At 41.4% G+C, this 21180-nt stretch overlaps 1 protein-coding gene across 1 annotated transcript in view; it reads left to right on the top strand.

The window, feature by feature from the left end:
* Positions 1-4916: 4916 nt before the first annotated feature.
* ncanb (neurocan b) overlaps positions 4917-21180 on the top strand; it is a 143113-nt gene continuing 126849 nt past the window's right edge. Inside the window, exon 1 of the mRNA XM_010871573.3 lies at positions 4917-5249. The gene's annotated coding sequence lies outside the window, so the exon portion shown is untranslated. The remainder of the gene's footprint in view (positions 5250-21180) is intronic.

The raw sequence follows: 21180 nt of genomic DNA, 5'->3' as shown, positions 1-21180 counted from the left end.
TATACAGGACAAAATGTAAAAACTGTAAAGCCTTAGGATTTCTGAATATTCATGCTCTTCATTTTGATTCTGTTTTGGTCATCTTTAGTAAAGGAATTATATAAAAAAAAATTGAAACAGCCAGTGCTGTGATAATTTAAAATGTGTACTTGCACATTATGGTAAAATTATATTATTAACAAATAAGACGTACATTGTCCCCCATAGGTATTGGGAAAGTAAAGTCAAATTGATGTTTTTGCTGTGCACTAGGTGTATGAAAACAGGATTAAAAGATGAAAAATGAGGCAAAAGTACAACATGTAATCTTTTATTTTAACAGTTGGCAACCACCAGGCAAACCAAGGAAAACAACCCTGGAAAACAACAGTAGCTGATGACAGAAAAATGACCAGAGCTGTGAAAATAAAAAATAAAATGGGCCTAAGTGACTGTGAAATCACCAACAACCATTAGAATACTGGGGGGAAGACTTAGGGAAATTATTACTAATGTTACACTGTAAGACGCAAACCTCTAGTCAGCACCAAAAACAGAATGCCAGATTAGAACTTGCTGAAAGGTACAGGGAGGTACAGAGATCAGCCTGGACAGTTTTGCATGGTGGAGGTTGTGTCATGGCGTGGACATGCATGATTGCCTCTGGAATGCGCTCACTTATCTTTATTGATGATGTAACTAATGATGGCAGCAGCAGAATGAATTCAGAAGCATGAAGAAGCATCTTGGGTACCAATGTGCAAGAAAACGACTTTTACAATGCAACAGGACAATGACCCGAAACACATTGCCAATGCTACCAAGTTTTAGACTGGCCAAGTCAATCTCTTGATTTAAATCTGACTGAACAGGCATTTCACATGCTGAATGAGAATGAATTGAGACTCCCAAAACAAATTGACTGCAGCAAAGGTTTGGCAAAGCATCTCAAATGTTGATACTATACCAAGAATTTAGTAATTTAGTGATGTCAGTGGGTCTTCTTGGAAAGACTTAACAGATGACTTAACAGTGGGTCTTCTTATGTTTGCTTTAAGTTGAATTGTTCCAATACTTATACCTGCATGAAATGTGGGGATGGAATTCTGACAGTGCTTTAATTCTTAGTTGGCAAAACATAGTATTGAAACAGACAGAAGAAGAAGGTTACATTTTGTACATTTGACTCATATTCATATTTTCATTGTATATTTATTTGCCTTGAGTGCACAGTGATAATAGTGGTTTTGAATTTACAGTCTCATACTTACGGTCGGCACTGTATAAAGTGGGTTAAGCATGCCGGGTAATATTTATAGTTGTACTTAGTATTTATTTGGCCCTTGTGCAATGATTTAATGAAATCACTTTTAATTTATCAAGTTAAATGTTTTGGCAAGTAGTTGATTATGTGTCATATATTTAATGTTTTAAGAGCCTTAGTGCATTTTTACAATTGCATTTGTCATTTTGCAAACTGTTATAGTTTAGGCCTGCATGAAAACTGTTTTGAAAAGGTTCTTTCTGTTTGGACAAAATATGCTCAAGATGTCTAGAAAAAATAAAAGGTAATATGAAATTACACATCATGCATTACACCTTGTTTAAAATCCAGTACAAAAGCAATGATGGAACAGAGTTTTTCCTGGGGGATATTTCTTATTTGTTGTGGGATCTGTGGGATTAGGATTTGGCATGTCTGTCTGTCATTGCTGTATATCGTATCTGATAGCAGCATTCTCTGGGGAAGGATGGATCATTGGGCAAATAAACATTACGAAACCATAGCAAAGGTCAGCATGGGTGTCTGTAAACAGGCTGCACATCTTATATTTCAGGAATAGACAAGTAGAGTCAGCCTCTAGGTTATTTATGTCAGAGCAAATTATAACAAAGACTGTGTAATATGTACTCTACATATTGACCACAACTTAGACTAATTTTTATTTTTATTTGATTTAAAATAATATCATACCACTTAGGACAAAGACTGTTACATTGAGTATTATCTCATATTCATCATATTTTAAAATATGTTGAAAAATGTAATTTAATTAGCATCCACTAAATATATGGGCATAAATTGCCAGCTTGCAAGCAGAACTAAAGTGACTAATACATCAACTGAATTATGCTTAGGTATGTGCTAGTTCACCATCTGTTCAAAAGAGCAGTCACCAAAATTCAAGATGAGTTTAAGAAGCTTTGCAATATGAAAAGCCCTATTGTTATCACGGGAGCCGATTTGTGAATTTGTGCCTCCAGAATGGTATCTGTGGAGGACAATAAAGCATAGCTTAACGCTCCTGATTCTGCTATCCCCAGTCCCCTACGGACTCAACTTTATTTCAAATCCTCTTGTGGGACAAACAGTTCTCTAATACCTCAGGGGTGGTTGGGCCATTTCTCTCTAAGCTCCCTCCTTTGGGACCCACCTCTCCCAGTGAGTTTCTCTAGACTGTGTGTTTGTGTGTGTTGAAGTAATTAAAGAATTAAAACAACAGCGATGAACATCATGGAGAAAGAACCGTCTAAGCTTGGATGTGCTTAGCAAGCCCAGATAACACAAACATGTTTATTCTTATATTGTGCTGACTAGAAAAAATACATTAACCATAGGCATGCTATAAACGACACAGATCAATATATGCTGCTCCGATGTGTTGACCAAATGTCTCCTAGTCTGTCTCTTGCTGCCTTTCTGTCTGTTTGTCATTTTGACTGTCTGCCTGTCTGATCGCCAGTAATGGCTGTGAGAGGAGATCAGTGTGTGGCCAGTATGTTCAGCATCATCCAGGCAGCCTTGTCTTTTGAAGTGTCTGTCTGTAAAGTCATCTGATAAGCTGAGGCTGAGGTTGATCCAGTGCTCATGGGTTCAAAGTCACACAAGAGGTAGCCTGCTACAACATGCAGACAGAGACCCTTTTAGCCAAATAGAATCTTAATCTCAACAAAGGTGCCCAAACAGACCACAGTCACGTTATCCAGTGATCAAACTGAACCAATTTCATGTTATCCAGTGGTCAAACTGGACCAATGTCATGTTATCCAGTGGTCAAACTGGACCAATGTCACGTTATCCAGTGGTCAAACTGGAGCAATGTCATGTTATCCAGTGATCAAACTGAAGCAATGTCATGTTATCCAGTGATAAAACTGGACCAATGTCATGTTATCTAGTGGTCAAACTGGACCAATGTCACATTTTTCAATGATCAAACTGGACCAATGTCACGTTATCCAGTGGTCAAACTGGACCAATGTCACGTTATCCAGTGATCAAACTGGACCAATGTCATGTTATCCAGTGGTCAAACTGGACCAATGTCACGTTATCCAGTGGTCAAACTGGTCCAATGTCACCTTATCCAGTGGTCAAACTGGACCAATGTCACATTATCCAGTGGTCAAACTGGAAAAATACATGCATTGCTTTGACTTTGGGTGTCAAACTGACATTTCCATTTCTGTTATCAACGTAACACTTTGATAGTTACTAATTAAACATCTGAGAACATATTTGGATATGAAAGGTCCACATTGATGGCTCCTTTGTTATCCTGCAAATCTCAGTAAAAAAGGATAGGTGATTGTCTGCTTTGAATGGATCATCATATATTGAATACAAGAAGCCATCTGTTAAGTCTTTCAGTACATAGTATTACAGAGGTGTCAAACCCGTTCCACCGAGGGCCAATTGTCTGCAGGTTTTAGTTTTTTCCTATAAATTGGTTCCCAGTTCAGACCTAAACAACCAGATGAGGTTAGAAACTAACCAATTAGTGACTTAATTAATCAATCAAGTACAAGTTGAGAGTGAAAACCTGCAGACACTTGACCCTCCATGGAACCTTTTTGACACCTCCGTAGTTTACTGTACATGTGCTGGCTGTGGTGCTGAATAGCTAGCACACCGCCATTCATTGTTCAGAGCTTTCCTTTCAGCACCCAGAGCATTTGACCTGTGTCCCAGGTTACTTAACTCATGTAGCTGCTATGGCTTTTACATGGTCAACTGTACCTCAAACTACACTCACTACAAGATACAAACTCCAGACCATGGATCAAGGTAGCAGCTTTGGAGCTCATTTAAATACACCTTATTGGCCCTGATCCTATACTGCGCTGAAAGTGCATTGAGTGGGAGGTAAATTAGTAGGCCTACGGCATCAACGCAGGGATCTCGTGGGGGAAAGTGTCGGGTCGGGCTTTTCTGTGCTGTCTGGCTACCAAAATCTGTTCATAAATGCATCCCTTTCTTGGTTTCTGGTGACTTCAAGGAGGCTACACAATAATATCAGCTCATTTATAAGAGCTTAGCAACTCATGGCCTTTGTGATCATTGAAAATAACTGGATGTTTTAGGTTATTGACAGATCTGTAATAATTTGATGAAAGATGAATTCGATGTTCAAACATTGGACCCATGGGGGGGAAATGTAGCATCATGGGTTACTATATCTGACTTGACTAGCTTCTGTGGTGGTTGGTAATTAAATGTTGCTTGGCATAGCGGCAAGCCTGCCTGAAAAATGCGACCTAAAATGTGTTAGCTTGTAATGAACGTGTTCTACTCGAATAACAACGGAAATTGTTAGGCTAGGAATATAATTTCTGTATTTCAGTGTTAATGAGTTTTAACACTAACTTTCTCACGATCCTAGGTGACTGTGAATTTACATTGGATTAAAAGGTAACGTTTTCCCCAGGCTATTAATCGTGGCCCTTAAAACAGTCAAACGCAATTACACAGAAAACACGGCAGATGTGCCAAATTGCGTCTCTCACTCGTACTATATCCCTCCCACTCACCTCCAGAGGACGCCCCCTTCACACACAGTCCTCAATACCCACCGGGCCACCCTCACCACTATCCCGCCCCCTCCTCGCTCGCGGCATTTCTGCGCTCCTTTCTTCAGTAGCACTTGGCTGCTGGGGAGGTGAGCATCGTTCTCGCTTTTCTCACTTCTTCGCTGCGTTTCTCGTTTCTATTATCTATTTGCCATACACACGGGCCATAAAGAGCCACACTTGACTAGATACGCTGAGATACATTGTTTGGTAAACCTCTCAAAACGCGATTTGTTAATTATATATATTTTTTAACTCTATACGGTTTTTGGTGCCATTCGATGGTTTACCTCTCAGACTCTGGCTCCCGACTAACGGAACACCTGCACACAATCAGACCAACATTCCTCTCAAGCAGCATCACTCTACATTCCTGAGGACTTGCAGAGACACCAAAGCGTCTCATCTCCAGCTTATTGGTGAGAACAATGTGTATTAGAATGACTGTTAGCTGCAAGTTGTTCTACATTAACCTGCATTACAACCCGAGAGTAGCACCAGAATTCTAATGTATTTTGGTGACACTTCAGATATGGACAAACGGGTAGCTTGGACATTCGTTATTCTGTGGTCCCTAGTACAGACAATTCGGCTCTGCTTTCTTCAGGTAGACAAAGAATGCACTTTCTGCAACTGGAGTCTAATTGGCCCGTCGCTGTGTGCTATAGTTTATTTCACTTGTTTTAAGACGTTATTTTATTTGTGTTATTCACAGTGGTCATATTAAAGTCGAGTCTTATTCAAGTCATTTGAATAATTAATGTCGTGTTATCATTTGCACTTGTTATTTGCTAGGATAAGTTGTTTGTATTTTATGCTTTCACATAAACGATAAAATTAGAGAGAACGTGCATAACGTTTGACATCTGAATGATATCTTACGAATGATCGTGTATGGATACGTGTGAATGATGTTGATCAGCTTTGCGTGATATAGAATATTGAGGTCTTAATCAGCCGGCTTTGCGTGCGAAATGAATTGGGTTTAATTTGGTCCGGTTAAGACCTAGGAGTAATGTTTCGGCTCTCTTGTAAAGACACTCAGTTGTTCACGAGCGTTTTTTAAAACATCGACCTCGATGGAGCCTACAGGATGATAATCTAATCAGGCGTGTATTCCGTCCATCATTTTGCCTTCAGTTGGAAATGTATAATATATCCTGTGAAGCCGACAACAACGTTTATTATTATTTGTTTGTTTGTTTATTATGACTATCAGCAGTCGAAGCAGCAGTTACTTTCTTCCTGTGGTCCATGACATGCACAACACAAAACAGGACTAATAATCAAACACTTACCAGAAGCGCAACTTAAATATAGGATAAAACAAAGTACTAAATACAGCAGACAATTCAAAATCACACAATAGCGTTGAGTGGCGATATTTTTGTGCTGTTTGAAACACCGACGTCACATAAACTACGTTATGATAAATATGGAGTCTTATAAGCGTTTCTCCACTCTTACGTAGCCTATATCGGGGAGTGAAGCTTAATTGTCAGTGAAACCTGAACAAGTCACAAAAGTTAGCTGACAGAGAATAGGGACTCGAGAAACAGTACATTATATTGGCAGTGGCACTGTCAAACACTGCTCTGTGTTACCTGTCCAAAAACCAACAACTCCTGTTCAAACTGAGAGTTTCCAAGCTTGATGTGTCTGAGCGCAGAAGGAGGCTTTTGAGGTAGTCATCTGCATGCGTTTGCATACCAAGAGATATTCTGGTGAAAAGTGTAGTGGAAGAAGCAAGAGGGATCTATTCAAGAGAGCCCGGGTTACTGTATATTCACTCGGTTTTCAGCAGTTGGTGAAACGGTTCTCTGTATCATTTATTTCATGTTCCTCTGAGGCCATGCAATTGTGAGTTTCCCCATTCCACCAATGCAGGAGCTGTTTTGTCCACCTGTGTAAAATGATCTGTAATGCCTCTCTCTCTTTGTGAAATATGTGTCTGTGTGTGTCTATAATATGTCAGTGTGTTATTCATTTGTTTTAAATATGTATCTGTGTGTTTAATGTGTCTGTGTGTGTAATATCTATCTATGTTTGTAGTAAACACCTAGATATACAGTAGAGAGATGGGATTTGGTTTAAGGTTAATGGGTAGAAGCAGGATGGAGATTAAAGGAATGTCAATAGTTTTTTACATGTGATTTACATTCATTATTATTAATGCAAATCAGCTTTCTTCCCTTACGTGGTTATGCATGTGTGTAAGCTGCGTCTTCAAAAGTAGTCCCATTTTTCACTAACCCTTCTTCACCTGTAGACACTGGACACTTCCACAAAGATGATCAGCTGTCATTCTGTTCATAGGAGAAGCTCCATCCTATCTCAACTTCTCTCTCTCTCTCTCTCTCTCTCTCTCTCTCTCTCTCTCTTTCACTCTCTTTCTCTGTTCAAGGGCTAGCTTGCTGACACCACTCAAAAATGGAGGTGTTCTGTGGCACTGCCAATTGTATTGTTGCTCCATTTTCTTCTTTTGACGAGGTACAAGAGAAGCACAATAATATCCGGTCAATAGGCTTAGCTGCACTCTGCTCCCTGGAGGCTCTTCCCCAAAGATGCCAACGAGGGCAAAAAAACTTTGGAAATGTAACAATCCACAAGGGTCTGAAATACAGATTGGGGGGAATTCAGAGTAATATCTGCTTTTGGGTTAACTTTTTGTGATGCCTCTTCCAGTAACGTGCCTCTGTGCTTGGCTGCACTCAGCTTAGCACTGCCACTTGTAGCAAGCGATGTGAACGGCCAGAATTCAATTTTGCACTTGAGTAGCATCCAAGCCAGTAAAAGAAAGGGTGGATTTTCTGAGGTTTCACTCATGTAGTAAATTAATATTCACTTAATAAAGCAGCCGCTGTCTGTTGAATTGCCAAATCCACTCCTGAATTTTCAGAACTTGACAAACTGCAGGGCATCCAAATGGATGCAGATTGTTCAGCAGGTGCCAGCCAGTGTTCCTGCTGAAAGCAAAACCCAATTCATACATGCATTACAAAATGGTCCTTGTTTTCGGTGGTTGGGGGGCAGGGCGTTGTGTCGCCAGACACAGAGAGAGACTAATTTAGAGACTTAGACAGCCCTGATCCAATTAAACAGTGCAAACGCTCACAGCAGCCTACATGCATCTTTAATTCTGTGTGTGTATGAGTTGACTGTGTGTGGATTAGATTGTACATGGGTGTCGGTGCACTTGCATGTTGGTGTGTGTGTGTGTGCGTCTGTTAATCTGGCAGTCTGCTCTGGTGTTTTGCCGGTTTAAGCCACCTTTTGCCAGAATCTCATGGACCTTTCATCACCTTAATGAATATGGTGGGCCCATCAAGGGGGGCCTGTTGTGTCATTTAGATTGACAGTTCAGGAGAATATCAGGCTGTTGTGGAGACACTGGCCTGGTAGAGGAAAGCTGAGATGTACCAAGCTGTAGCAGGCCGCAGAAGGCTTTCAGTTGGCAGTAACAATGCTCTGGCATTAGTCACATTGGCTAATCACAGTGTCAGGCTGCAGGCACAGATGTGCCATTGGCTTGCCGCATGTAGACCTAGACGAGAAGCCAAAAAGGCAACAAGGGGTTACCAGATAGCTCTATGCAGCTCTCAGCAGACACAGCTTGTGAATATTCATCAGAGGAACAGACCACGAATGCATAATTCAATGTGGGCATATTATGCCTATTAAAAACCATAAATAAATAATGACATCTGGTAACAGTTTTTTTCTCATTTTTAATGGGGGTTACAAAGGGGAGACTTCAAAGACTGGAGATTGAATATATTTTCCCCCTTGATTGAACATTTCTGTTGGATGCGTCCTTTGTTGGGGAGGCATGTGGCAAATAAAATGGTCTGAGTGTTGGTCAGGTTCCAACTGAATTTTGATTCTATACAGTGGATATAAAAAAAGTCTACACACCCCTGTTAAAAACTTTTTTCACCTTTAATGTGACCTATAACATGAACAATTCAATTGAAAAACTAAAATTCTTGAAAAATAAAAGAAAATCACAATAACCTGGTTGCACAAGTGTGCACACCCTTAAACTAATACTTTGTTGAAGTACCTTTTGATTTTATTACAGCACTCAGTCTTTTTGGGTAGGAGTCTATTAGTATGTTTGCCCACTTTTCTTTGCAAAAGCGCTCCAAATTTGTCAGATTGCGTGGACATACACTATGCACAGCCCTCTTCAGATCGCCCCACATATGTTCAATTGGATTCAGGTCTGGGCTCTGGCTGGGCCATTCCAAAACTTGAATCTTCTTCTGGTGAAGCCATGCTTTTATGGATTTATATGTGTTCTTTGGGTTGTTGTTGTGCTGCATGGTGAACTTCCTCTTCATCTTCAGCTTTCTAACGGACACCTGAAGGTTTTGTTCCAAAATTGCCTGGTATTTGAAACTGTTCATAATTCCCTCCACCCTGACTAAGGCCCCAGTTCCAGCTGAAGGAAAACAGCCCCAAAGCATGATGCTGCCACCACCATGCTTCCATGTGGGTATGGTGTTCTTTGGGTGATGTGCAGTGTTGTTTTTGCGCTAAGCATACCTTTTGGAGTTATGGCCAAAAATCTGAACCTTGGTTTCATCAGACCATAACACATTTTTCCACATGCTTTTGGGAGACTTGATGTTTATTTTTGCAAACTTCAGCCGGGCTTGGATGTTTTTCTTTGTAAGAAAAGGCTTCCGGCTTGCCAGCCTACCCCATAGCCCATTCATGTGAAGAATACAGGAGATTGTTGTCGCATGTAGCACACAGTCAGTACTTGCCAGAAATTCCTGCAGTTCCTTTAATGTTGCTGTAGGCCTCTTGGAAGCCTCCCTGACCAGTTTTCTTCTCGTCATCAATTTTGGAGGGATGTCCAGTTCTTGGTAATGTCTCTGTTGTGCCATATTTTCTCCACTTGATAATGACTGTCTTCACTGTGTTCCATGGTATATATCTAATGCTTTAGAAATTATTTTGTACCCTTCTCCTGACTGATATCTTTGAACAGTGAGATCCCTTTGATGCTTTGGAAGCTCTCTGCAGACCATGGCTTTTGCTCTGAGATGCAACTAAGAAAATGTCAGGAAAATCCTAATAGAACAGCTGAACTTTATTTGTGATTAATCAGATTCACTTTATATGATGGCAGGTGTGTAATGACTTCTATTTAACATGAGTTTGAATGTGATTGGTTTATTTTAAACACAGTCACATCCCCAGTTATAAGAGTGTGTGCACACTAACCAGGTTATTGTAAGGTTTTTATTTTTCATTTTTTCCCCTAGAAAATGTCAGTGGTTTTTCAATTGAATTGTTCATATTATAGGTCACATTAAAAGTGGAAAAATTCTGACATGATTTATCTTTGTCTCATTCTTTTACATCACAAAAACCTGGCATTTTAACAGGCGTGTCTAAACTTTTTATAGCCACTGTATGAAGCCCATAGGGGAAATACTAGCTATTTATTTAATTTGCCACTGGTTTCTTATCTGGAACACTTAATCCTCACCCAATGAAACCAGCCCTGAGCGTTTTCTGTGACGGTGGTTCTCAAATCTGTTCTCGGAACCAGTGTCCTTGTTTATCTGAGCTTGTCCACCTGATTCACCTATTTAACGGCTTGACTGTTAATTGACAAGTTACATTTGTTGTGTGGTAATTCTGGAATAGATCAAATACATAGACCGTTTGGGGTACCAGAGGAGAGGACCACTGGGGTAGAGGTCTGCAGTGGTTTCAGCACCGGACAGCTCCACCACTAATGCTCCCAGTGTCTCCAATTCTTCTTCATGCACAGCAGAGTCTGTTACTGTTAAATTACCCAAGAATAGATACAAAGGAATCATTTTTTTCAAAGAGAAAGTGATGCTGTAGGGTTGAAACACAGAATGTAGCCATCCCCTCCACCCCCTCTCATCTGCTTTATAATTACTGAAGGACAAGCACACTGCTGGTGATTGTTGGACTCCCATCTCTGGTATTCCTTGCCACCCGACAAACAGTGATAAGCCTTTAAACAGAGAAGCAATTGCCCAGTGTACAGATGGGTGTGGTATTCTTTCAGGTCTTCAGAACAGCTTGTTCCCAGAGGGGCTCTATATTTTGTCACAGTGTGGTTTTGATGTATTGGGCAAAAAACTGGAGGTCTAATATAGAAAACTTTTGAAGATCTTAGAAGAGGAATATTGTTATAGTAGCAATTTGCAGGTGGAGAAACACAAGCTTTTCAAGCCCCCATTACAGATTATGATTCCTGAGGCTCTCAATCTGCCAATGCTCCCCTGAGTGCAGGTATTTATGAAGCCCAGAGTCTGTCGGATACCTGTTAGTAGCCGAACTCTAATCATACATCTGGCTTGTCTGAGGCTGGGGGGAGACCAAGACGAATCGCATCAGATTCATGGAAGAATGGACAGTAATGTAATTAACTTCATTCAAATTCCTCGGACCCTGGTTATGGCGCCTCTCAATTTCTATTTGGCGGCTTTGTGAATGCAGTCTGCCTGTTCGCTATCGGCTTGTGCTGCTATAGATATTCATTATTAGTTTGCAGACGACAATGAGATTTCTCTCCTTTGAGTAATTCATAAAAGACGCTCATTAAAATGTAAAAAAAAATACTGAAAGCTTCATGTGGTTTGCCTTAGTGAATAATTTCTCTTAAATGTGGAGGTTTCAAAATGGCAGTAGGGTGTTCTGTTCTGCATAGAAAATGTAATTCTGTTTTCATTAATTCCTGAACAAGAACACCTTTTCTAATCCGCTTTCTGCCTTTCCTGAAGGCAAAAGCTTGGGAGCTCATGTTTCTTGATTATTCAGCTCTAATGCAATATGCTTCAATGTTATGTTGTTTACTGGAGATACAGGGCTGATTCTCTGTGGTAGTGTGACCAGTGCCACCATGCTTGGACTTAGCCTTGATTGGTAGATTCGGAGGCTCTGTAGCAGAAGATACCTGTCTGATATCCACAAGGCATCTCTTGTAGTCAGGGAACACTGGAATCTGTTAAGCTGAGCACAATGAACTATGATGGCTTAGATGGGGTAGAAGTAAAAGCTCACTTACTCTGGAGAAGGTGCACATATTATCTCTCTTTCTCTCTCACACACACTTCCAGGTGGTTAATAGTGGTCCCCTGGGCTCGACACAAGGGGCCTCTCAGTCTTACTTTGGTACTTCATCCACAGTTTGTACCCTTGAGGAGGAGACTTCATTGAAAACTCCAGCTATTTGATTAAAAAATGCTGCAGTGTCAATTTGCAGAGTTTATAGCAGGTCAAAGGTCCCACCAAGTCAGTAATGAGATTGCCAAATGCCCCACTAGAGTGGTTCTGCATGGAGGGACCCATTATTCTCCTTTAGATTTGTCAGAATCTTTATTCAATGTACTCACTGATGTGAGTTTAGAAAAGAGTTACAAAGTTTTTACAAGTCAGGGTACTTTTTAGGAGCAAAGCATGTTCTTAAATGGAGGATAGGGATGTACTTTTTTCAATAGTGTTAATATTAGTACTGGGAAACTTTTGAAATGTGACTTCCTTTCACGTTACGGCGTTTTGACAACAGAATGCTATCCATCAAATAACTAAATCCATTTGTTTGCCCAGTTGTCACCAGGAAGGAATGTAGTTTACTCAGAAAGTAATTAACCCAGAAGAACATTTAGATAGACTTTTTATAGAATTAAAAGGTTGATCAGTTTGTGTCTAGATACACACACACACACACACACACTGAAACACACTCAGGGCAGAGGGGCTAAGGCGGACAGGGATATTTCTTATATATGCACTGTAGAAGATGACAGACGTCTGATTTTGGTGATGTACAGTGGATATAAAAAGTCTACACACCTCTGTTAAAATGCCAGGTTCTTGTGATGTAAAAGAATGAGTCAAAGAATGGAATGAGACATCTCCAGTTATAAGAGGGTGCACATTTACAGTGGGGAGAACAAGAATTTGATACACTGCCGATGTTGCATGTTTTCCTGTAGTTCTTGACCAGGTTTGCACATACTGCAGAAGGGATTTTGGCCCACTCCACCATACAGACCTTCTCCAGATCTTTCAGGTTTCGGGGCTGTCGCTGGGCAATACGGACTTTCAGCTTCCTCCAAAGATTTTCTATTGAGTTCAAGTCTGAAGACTGGCTAGGCCACTCAAGGACCTTGAGATGCTTCTTACGGAGCCACTCCTTAGTTGCCCTGGCTGTGTGTTTTGGGTTGTTGTCATGCTGGAAGACCCAGCCACGACCCATCTTCAATGCTCTTACTGAGGGAAGGAGGTTGTTGGCCAAGATCTCGCGATACATGGCCCCATCCATCCTCCCCTCAATACGGTGCAGGGAGACCTTGTGTGCGCTGCAGGATTTTAATCCATGATGGCATAATGTGTTACTAATGGTTTTCTTTGAGACTGTGGTCCCAGCGTTCTTCAGGTCATTGACCAGGTCCTGCCATGTAGTTCTGGGCTAATCCCTCACCTTCCTCATGATCATTGATGCCCCACGAGGTGAGATTTTGCATGGAGCCCCAGACCGAGGGAGATTGACCGTCATCTTGAACTTCCTCCATTTTCTAATAATTGTGCCAACAGTTGTTGCCTTCTCACCAAGCTGCTTGCCTATTGTCCTGTTGCCCATCCAAGCCTTGTGCAGGTCTCCAATTATATCCCTGATGTCCTTACACAGCTCTCTGGTCTTGGCCATTGTGGAGAGGTTGGAGTCTGTTTGATTGAGTGTGTGGACAGGTGTCTTTTATACAGGTAACGAGTTCAAACAGGGGCAGTTAATACAGGTAATGCGTGGAGAACAGGAGGGCTTCTTAAAGAAAAAACGAACAGGTCTGTGAGAGCCGGAATTCTTACTGGTTGGTAGGTGATCAAATACTTATGTCATGCAATAAAATGTAAATTAATTTAAAAATCGTACAATGTGATTTTCTGGATTTTTGTTTTAGATCTGTCTCTCACATTTGAAGTGTACCTATGATAAAAATTACAGACTTCTACATGCTTTGTAAGTAGGAAAACTTGCAAAATCTGCAGTGTATCAAACTCTCTCCACTGTATACAACAAGGTTATTTTTTATTTTTCCCCCTCGAAGATTTCAGTTTGTTTTTCAGTTTAATTGTTTACATTATAGGTCACATTAAAAGTGGAAAAAGGTCTGACGTGATTTTTCTTTGTCTCATTCTTTTACATCAGAAAAACCTGCCATTTAATATCCACTGTCCTTTGTACATAAGTATGTGTGCAGACACAAACACATGCACAAATATGTGTGCAAAACAAATGTGTGTGGTCCAACCTCTCTGCTAAATGACATATCAAGAAGAACATCATCTTGCAAATCACTGCAAACAGAAATATCTATGAACTTTTTATTTGATGACAGTTACATGTAAACACAGAAGAGAATTAGTTATAACCCAATGCAAGTGCATCAACATGACATAATACAATGACTCAGTTAACTTCTTAGTTGTCTCTTTGTGTTTTTGTGTTGGGGTGTGTGTACGTGTTGGTTTGTGTGTGTTTTGGTGTTGGTGTGTGTGTGTGTTAGTGTACTTGTTGGTTTGTTTGTGTTTGTGCTGGTGTGTGTGTGTTTGTATTTACTTGTTTTCCTATACTTCTGAGTACTTACAGTATGAACACTATACATTAATCCATGGAGACTGACATTTGGCCGGTCCTCACGAATAGTTTTCACGCTTCAAAGGTTAAGTTTAGGGTAAGTATTTGTAGTGTTAAGACATATGGTTAGGTTTAGATTTAGGTTTTAGGGGGTAAGGGAATACCCATGTACAGTGATACCAGTGTGTGTGTGTCAGTGTGTTAGTGTGTTTGTGCATGTCAGTCTGTGTGTGTCTGTGTGTTAGTGAGTTTGTGTGTGTCAGTGTGTTAGTGTGTTTGTGCATGTCAGTCTGTGTGTGTCTGTGTGTTAGTGAGTTTGTGTGTGTCAGGCTGTGTGTGTCAGTGTGTTAGTGTGTTTGTGCGTGTCAGTCTGTGTGTGTCTGTGTGTTAGTGTGTTTAAGCGTATCAGGCTGTGTGTGTCTGTGTGTTAGTGTGTTTAAGCGTGTCAGGCTGTGTGTATGTTTCTCCCAGGTAAAATTTACTGGCAGTTGTTTTGGCCGGCAGCACAGCTTCCTTCCTCTCAGTTGTAATTAACAGGCTTTTATGTTTGACTGTCTGTCTGGAATCACCTCTGGTCACCAGCAGTCACCGCCTGTCCAGTAGATGTTTCCAGGGGCTTTCTGATAAATCTGTGTGCTGCTGAAATCTACACACACCAACATGCATGCACACACACATACACATGCATAAGCCCACAAACACACACACACACAGATTGTGACTGAGTGTGGGGGTTGCACGGACGGCCCGCTCTCTGTTCAAATTGATTCAAGAGCTTTTCCCTGTGATGGATGCCTCTTTGCTCTACAACATTATTAGCTGGGCTGTTGATCACTGGCTGCTGTCACTAGAGCGTATGCTTGCAAAATTCTGGAAATCCTGTGTGTAAAATTCATGATTTGTGGATTCTATCCTTCTTTTAAAGGAATCTTCCAACCCGGATTTCTTAGAGAAAGTTATTTTGAAATCCTCAGTCCAACAGAGCTTTAGTGCTACTGTAGATGATCCCATTGGTCTGACCAGTTAGACTGTAAAAATCAATCCTCTCTAAGGAAGTGACTAAACAAGAGAGAAAAAGATTCCCAGTCTGCTGCGCCGACCTCTGAAGGCTTAATGGCATCAATATGGCTCCTTGTTTTTCCCCCTTTTGTCTCTTCCCTTGACTTTATCAGAAAACCACCACCACCCTCCCCCCAAAACCTCTCCTATCTCTTCCACACACAGTCTTAACCACTGTTCTGTAAGCCGCCGGCGACCAACGGAGCCCTAATTGGGCGCCATCTTGTGTGACCTTCATTGTTTTGACAGAGGCTGATGAGACGTAGGCGTCTCCTTTCTCCCTAAAACGGCTTTCCTGCGAGGACCAGCGGACAGCATGGTGGAGCCCCATTAGCCGGCTGCCTCCTTTGGGCTTCTGAAGGGGTCACGGTTGGGGCTAGCACTTTCTGTCTGCTAGTGTGGAATAGTGTTAGCGCTCGCCTCCGTGGTCTTGAATGTAGAACAGCTGGCACGACAAAGACGAGCTGAACGCCGGAATGCGTCAAACGAAAAACAACAAAGAAAGGCTGCGATGATGAACGGCGGGCCATTTCTCTATTTGCACTTAGCCGCTTCCATGCAGCCTTTTTCAATGTGGTCATTATCGTGTCCTCTGTGATTTATCAAGACGAAACTGCTTCAGACCACAGTGGTTGAAAAACCTGAAAAGTGCAGTTTGTATGGCTATACTGTGTCCCTCTGCGGACTTTGTACTGGCTTCAATACTTTGACGTGGGCAGTTACTAACCTGGCTGATGTTTCAGAACTGTGACTCACTCGTCTAGAAAGGAGTCTATTTGTTGGTGCAGTAATCAGTCAGTAATCGACTGAGCTTTAATTAGTTCTCACAAGTCTTTTCCTCTAGGAGGGTTGAAACCTATGGCTGTTTGAAAATGTATCAGTTAAGCAAAACCTCCTTCATAATCAGTGCATTGTGCCAACAACATTTAACAGCCTCTTCAGACCCTATAGTCAGGAAGACTTGGACTGTGGAGTCTGCCGGAGTTGTAGAGTGTAGATTGTGTTTGGTGTCTGCCAGAGTAGACCGTTGTAGAGTGTAGATTGTGTTTGGTGTCTGCCGGAGTAGACCGTTGTAGAGTGTAGATTGTGTTTGGTGTCTGCCGGAGTAGACCGTTGTAGAGTGTAGATTGTGTTTGGTGTCTGCCGGAGTAGACCGTTGTAGAGTGTAGATTGTGTTTGGTGTCTGCCGGAGTAGACCGTTGTAGAGTGTAGATTGTGTTTGGTGTCTGCCGGAGTAGACCGTTGTAGAGTGTAGATTGTGTTTGGTGTCTGCCGGAGTAGACCGTTGTAGAGTGTCGATTGTGTTTGGTGTCTGCCGGAGTAGACCGTTGTAGAGTGTAGATTGTGTTTGGTGTCTGCCGGAGTAGACCGTTGTAGAGTGTAGATTGTGTTTGGTGTCTGCCGGAGTAGACCGTTGTAGAGAGTAGGTTGTGTTTGGTGTCTGCCGGAGTAGACCGTTGTAGAGTGTAGATTGTGTTTGGTGTCTGCCGGAGTAGACCGTTGTAGAGTGTAGATTGTGTTTGCTGTCTGCCAGAGTAGACAGTTGTAGAGTGTAGATTGTGTTTGCTGTCTGCCAGAGTATTTAAAGTTATAGAGTGTAGACTGTGTTACAGGGTGTAGATTGCATTTGTTTTCTGCAGTCTGAGACACTCAATACCTCATCATGAGTTTAATCATGAGCTTCTGACCATCTCCCTGTCTTAGAAAACCCTTAATTAGTATCTTCACAACAACAACAATAACATCGCCTGTCCCCCTCCTCTGCTCTCGTTCTAAAAATATAGACATTGAAGTGGCGTTAAGTGGTATTTAGTGTCAACGCTCAATTCGTCACAATCACAGGGATTGATTATGCTATCCTGCATTCCAATCAGGACAACCAAATCATCATAGATTTTATATTACACATTCTTTAATTTGTCATGTGTTATATATTACAATCTTAAATTGGTCTTGTTAGATATTGGTCTTAAATTGGTCCTCTGTTATATATTACTGTCTTAAATTGGTCATCTGTTTTATATTAAAGTCTTAAATTGGTCCTGTGTTATAAAGGCTAAAAGTGGTTGTTTTCTATTACTCTCTTTAATTAGTCATGTTATATATTATGGCCATACATTCATCATGTTAAATATTACTGCCTTTAATTGGTCTTGTAACATATACAATTCTTAAATTGGTTATGTTTTATATTAAACACACAGCAACACAGTCTTGCATTAAATTCACACAAAAACATACAAGTATTGTCATGCATTTAATGTGTTTAATGTGTTTTAATGTGTTTAGGGAGACCTGATTTGTGAGAAAATGCCCAAATTTACTGCCCATATTGTGTGCTTTTTTGTGTGTTTTTGGGAGACCACATTTTTACACAAATGTACGAGTTTAGTTGACACAATGCAAAACTATTACAGTAGCTTTAGTATGACTGTAGCTTTAAAGTGAGTAAAGTTTTGTTAGGTACTCAAGTACCAATGCTTGCGAGTAGGTGTGAAATGTTTGTTTTCTCAACTCACCCCCAAACTTAATCCTAACTTTAACCACACATAATGATTAATTAACCTTAACTTTTTTGGCTGTATAAACCTACCCCTTACCTTATATTATCAAGCGAAGTGATTCCCTCCGTGTTCATCCACATTTGGGATTTGACGTCATCAATATAAATGTCTGCATTGTCACACGAATTAGATCTCCCCAAAACACACAAAAATGACTAAATATGGGCTGTAAATGTTGCATTTTCACACAAATCAGGTCTTCCTAAAACTCACAGAAAAGCAAAAAAATGTTGGGGATAAACTGACTGTGAGACCATGCAGCACAGAACGGTTTGCACCTTGATAACTCTTATGGTAGTTCTCATGTCAATTCACCCCCACGTTAACCTAAGGAAGCAGGCTGGCACAAACAGAACTGGAACCAGGCTCGTTGGTATCCAGTAGAAGTGTATATGTAGCTGACTTGGCCTGGACCTAGCTTTATCTCCCTGCAGTGTCTTGGCCTAGCTAATGCCAGCTCACTCTGTCTTGTGGATGCATTGGACTGCCAGCTTCAGTTCCTATGGGAGCCAGTCTTTGCATTGGCGGCAGATAAATGATGTGTTTGCTTTTCTTTGGCGGCCCGGTAATACTGAGAGGTCAGCCGGCCTGGGGTCTGGGACTGCTTGGCTGTCTCTTATTCACCACTCTGCACTCATCTGCTCAAACACAGGGTCGTGACAGGGGAAAGGGTGGGTGGGTTCAAGACGGTCTCCAGCGTCTAGAGAACGGAGGACGTCTGAAATGATCTGCAGCAGAAAACGCCTATGCAGTAACCGCTCATAATGAGATTGAGTTAGAAACCTCTCCAAACCTAAAGGCCCAGGGTCGATCATGACGGATTGTCCACCTTGTCATGTTTTCAGATAATGTGTTCAGAACTGAAGCTGTGATGTTTAAATCCCACCACCCACTCATCCATGAATCTATAAAAATCCATCTTGTTATCTTCAGAAGCTGTGCACAAATACACTTTTTTCTGCCAGGATGCACTCTGGAATTAAAGCCAGGTGTTTGGATGGTCCATCTTTACAGTAAACATTGTTTGAATCAGTTAGCGAAATAACCTTTCCGAGGCATAGTCCGGCACAGCAGGGGGGCTTGGTAACAAGGACCGTAAACACCATGATGATAACCCAGCCTGATGAAGAGGTCTCTGTGGTTGAGTCATGGTGGCTTCTTTCCTGTGAGCCCGTAACGTTTGAGTTTGCAGTGATCCTGTATGTGCATCAGAAATGTCAGCCCCTTCCCCATGTGGAATTCCCTGGGCTCTGTTTAAAAGTAGCACATTAGCTTATGTAGGAATGAGGGATAGGCTCTGGTCATAAGCAGCCCTCCATATAGAGAATAGTGTCATCCATCCTTTCAACTGTGTGAGTGATGAGGGTAGCAAGGCCAAATAGGGAGGCAGGCTGTACCTCCCTTCATTAATTATACAAAGCGTATCCAACAGCCCCCTATAAATAAATGAAATGTGGGTTATGAGCTCATAAAGCTAACATGAGACCCCCACTGTTGTTTTCCCTTCAGCACACTCCCTTTAAAGAACACACTGGAGTTTTAAATGGCTTAATGCTCCCTTTTGTTTATTCCTTCTCTGGTATTGACTGGAAATGCTAATTAAGTGGAACTTTTGAAGTGTTTAGGTCTTAATGCTTAATATGTTTGGAAACGGTGTGGTGGAGCAGAGATAAACAAACAAATAACTATTTCATCAATAGGGATTTGTTTACAATTGTAGCCTTTTTGAAATGACTTGTTTTTGGATTGTTCTCGTATTCTCTTGGTGGAAGCACCCCGTTGAGACACTGGGGACATTTTCTGTTTAGCAGCTCTCCTGTATACTTTACATGCTCTGTGGGCTAGCTAACGTCTCTTGCCCCTCCCACTCCCTCCCTGATCTCTTCCTGATCTCTCCCTCGCTCCGGACATTTGCATGGGCTGCAGTTGGTGGGACAGCAGTAGCAGGGGATGTGGAATGGAACGTTAATAGGAATTAATCGGGCATGTGTGTGGCATCCATTTGAATCAAACTGAGCCCAACTGGTGCAGGAACAGTTGGATCTGATGACAGCATTGCATCCATCATATGCACTGGGAAAGATGCACCGGGAAAGTTTCCTCTGGATCTGAGCTCACCAGCAAACTGAAAAGTGCCTGCTGCTAGTGTACTGACAAGAGAGAGAGAGAGTGAGGAACCAAGGCAAAATTAAGAATGAAGGTGTGTTTGCCCAGATACTAGAGGGAGTTAGACAGTTGTTAATATTCATTTTGTCATGGCTTCCTGGTTTAGTCACTCTATATTTCTATTGCAGCTAGAGAGAGCCCTAATATTTCTCAGTCAGTCCATGTGTTAATCAATAAGACATTGATGAGCAGTGTATCAAAGGGGGCTGCAAACGATGTATTTCTGAGTGCTATGTGTATCTAACTGGTTTGTAATGTGAAGCCCCATGTGGATGGCGCTGAGGTTAACACCACCAATCAAACTAATTAATTGCTCCAATTTAGTAATTAAGACAGTGCTGGAATAGAAATCTGACACCCGCAAGGCTGCAAAAAGACCCAGGGAAATCACAGTTCTATTCACCAGGCACCAAACTGTGGAAAACGGTTTTAACTGCTCTTGTCCGACGAGGAGGCTTGCTATTGTTTTCCACTGCAAAGGTTTTTATTAAGGTGTACACCAGTGAATGCCCCAGAAGAGTGAAATCTGCCAGACAGCACAACCCATAATCCTCACTACTGCATGTTGCTTTCAGTGTGTTTGTTACCTCACAGATGGGAGAAGTCATGCACGGGATCTAACTGCCGGCTGGTTTCAATAAAACTTCTCAACAAGGCGCAGATCATTTGATTTGCCTGCTGGGGCCTAGAGCCTTCCAGCACTGCTAACTCATTCAAGGGAATAAATAAACAGCGATCGGAATAGAACTACAAATATCCAAATATTGATGCAAAACAACCGCATGCTTTTAGCTCCAACATTAAAGATACAGCTTTTCAGGACCAGTTAACATACATTGATCATTTGAGATGAGAGTGGTAGACTACATTTGACATGTTTTAGCTATTTTGGCTTTGGAAAGCCCTTAACGTGGGCAAGTATTTTCTTAT

The sequence above is a fragment of the Esox lucius genome, chromosome 8, assembly GCF_011004845.1.
Source record: "Esox lucius isolate fEsoLuc1 chromosome 8, fEsoLuc1.pri, whole genome shotgun sequence".
NCBI classification, from domain to species: domain Eukaryota; kingdom Metazoa; phylum Chordata; class Actinopteri; order Esociformes; family Esocidae; genus Esox; species Esox lucius.
Note: the sequence above shows the minus strand (reverse complement) of the source record. Positions and strands in the feature narration are given on the sequence as shown.